At 37.7% G+C, this 2,171-nt stretch overlaps 1 non-coding gene across 1 annotated transcript; it reads right to left on the bottom strand.

Moving 5' to 3' along the window:
• Positions 1–908: 908 nt before the first annotated feature.
• LOC122054488 lies at positions 909–1,014 on the bottom strand. Its single transcript, XR_006132791.1, has one exon. It is a non-coding gene; the product is annotated as a small nucleolar RNA R71 (small nucleolar RNA).
• Between the last annotated feature and the right edge of the window lie 1,157 nt (positions 1,015–2,171).

Raw genomic sequence — 2,171 nt, 5'->3', positions numbered from 1 at the left:
TGTTTGTTGATCTTTAAGACTAGATTTGTTTACCTTTACTTTGCTTTTGAAATGATTGGATAGTTGTTTAGCTAATTCGCATTGAGGCATTTCTAGTGTTTATTCCAGTCCCTGTGGATACGATAATCTTTTATATTACTTGCGACATTTCCGTACACTTGCGGAGCGTAACAAGTTTTTGGCGCCGTTGCTGGGGACTGCGCTATAACATTAGGAATTATCAATTGAGTTAGACTAAACATAACATTTGTTTTCCTTTCATATTGCATAGTTGTAACTAATCATTAGATTTCTGTTTTTTTTAGTTTCTTGTATAACTTTCACTTCTTGTTAATTTTTTTTTACAAATTCAATTCTACATTTTTTATTCTTCTAATTTTCTTTTTGTGTCGAATTGCTATCTGCTATCTTGTTCTTGTGTATGCGAAGATCTAACTTTGCAGGGGAATTCTTTCCTTTTGACCCTAAGATTGATATAACTTTCCATAAAACAAGAATTCTGCAAAGGCAAATTGAAGAACAGGAACATTTGAACATGGCAAATAGACCACTTAAGGATTATGCAGCACCCTATGCGAGAGGTTTTCGATCTAGTATTTCAAGACCTTCAGTGGAAGCTAATAACTTTGAGATCAAACCCGCAATTATATCTATGGTGCAGCAGAACCAATTTGGTGGAGGACCTCATGAGGACCCTAATCAACACTTAGAGGTCTTTTATGAAATATGTGGTACCATGAAAATGAATGGAGTTCCTTCAGATGCAGTTAGATTATTATTATTTGGGTTTTCTTTAAGGGATAGGGCAAAGCAGTGGCTGAATTCTTTGGCCCCTAATAGCATCACCACTTGGGAGCAGTGTGAGCAACAGTTTCTTGATAAGTTCTATCCACCAAGCAAAACAGCTCATATGAGGAATTTAATTGCAAGCTTCAAGCAAACTGACTCAGAATCTCTTTTTGAAGCATGGGATAGATATAATAGTATGCTAAGACAATGCCCACATCATGGGTTGGAAAGATGGTTAGTGTTGCACACTTTTTACAATGGTATCAATTATCATACCAAAGTGTCCCTTGATTCAGCTGCTGGAGGGGCACTTATGAATAAAAGCTTAGATGAAGCCGAAGAAATCATTGAAAGTGTAGCACAAAATCATCATCAATGGGCAAATGAAAGAAGTGGTGGCTATTCCTCTGTAAACCCAACAATTAAAGCATCAGGGAAGTTTGATGTAGATGCAGTCACTCTTTTGTCTGCAAAATTGGACACTCTTACAAAGAAATTTGAGAATATGGGGACTAGTGTTAATATGGTCAATGCTATGAGTACATCTTGTGAAGTATGTGGGAGTTCAGAGCATTCAAATGACTCATGTCCATTGGGAGCTATCACTGCACAAATCAATCAACTTGAACAATGTGATGCAATCATGAGTTACAATCAAAGGCAGAACAACTCATACTCAAATACTTATAACCCTGGATGGAAGAGTCATCCAAATTTTTCTTACAGAAATAATCAAGATCAAGGACCATCTATGGGGGCAAGACCAAATTTTCAAGCTGGGCAACAAAATTTTCAACATCTACCTTCTCAAGGCATACCAAAGTCAAATGTTGAAAAGATGCTTGAAGAAATTATCTCAACTCAGAATGAAATGAAACAAGATATAGCAAAGCTCATTCAGAGAATGGATAATTCTGAAAAGCATCAAAAGATTCAGGATAGTCAAATTGCCCAACTAGCTTCCTCATCATCCAGAGCACCAGGACAACTTCCAGGAAAACCTGATGTGAATCCTATGGAGCATTGCAATAGGATTGAGCTTAGGAGCGGACGGACCTTGGGAGACTCCCAAGTGACTGCTTCAAAAGGGACACAAAAAGAAGAAGAGCTCCCTCCTCCTATACCGAATCAGATTCAAGCTAATGAGGAGAGTACCATTGAGGTTGAAGAGACTCTTCCACTGAACCATCAGAGCAAAGCTGTCCCTTTTCCTCAGAGACTTACAATGCTCAAGAAGGATGAAGAATTTGGCAAGTTTCTAGAAAAGGTTAAGGAGATTTGTGTAGAAGTACCTCTTATTGATGCTATTCTACAAATGCCTAGATTTGCCAAATTTCTGAAGGATCTCATGTCAAATAAGAGAAGAAGAGGAGAGGTCGAGA

This window comes from Zingiber officinale, chromosome 3A (assembly GCF_018446385.1).
Source record: "Zingiber officinale cultivar Zhangliang chromosome 3A, Zo_v1.1, whole genome shotgun sequence".
Lineage (NCBI taxonomy): Eukaryota > Viridiplantae > Streptophyta > Magnoliopsida > Zingiberales > Zingiberaceae > Zingiber > Zingiber officinale.
Note: the sequence above shows the minus strand (reverse complement) of the source record. Positions and strands in the feature narration are given on the sequence as shown.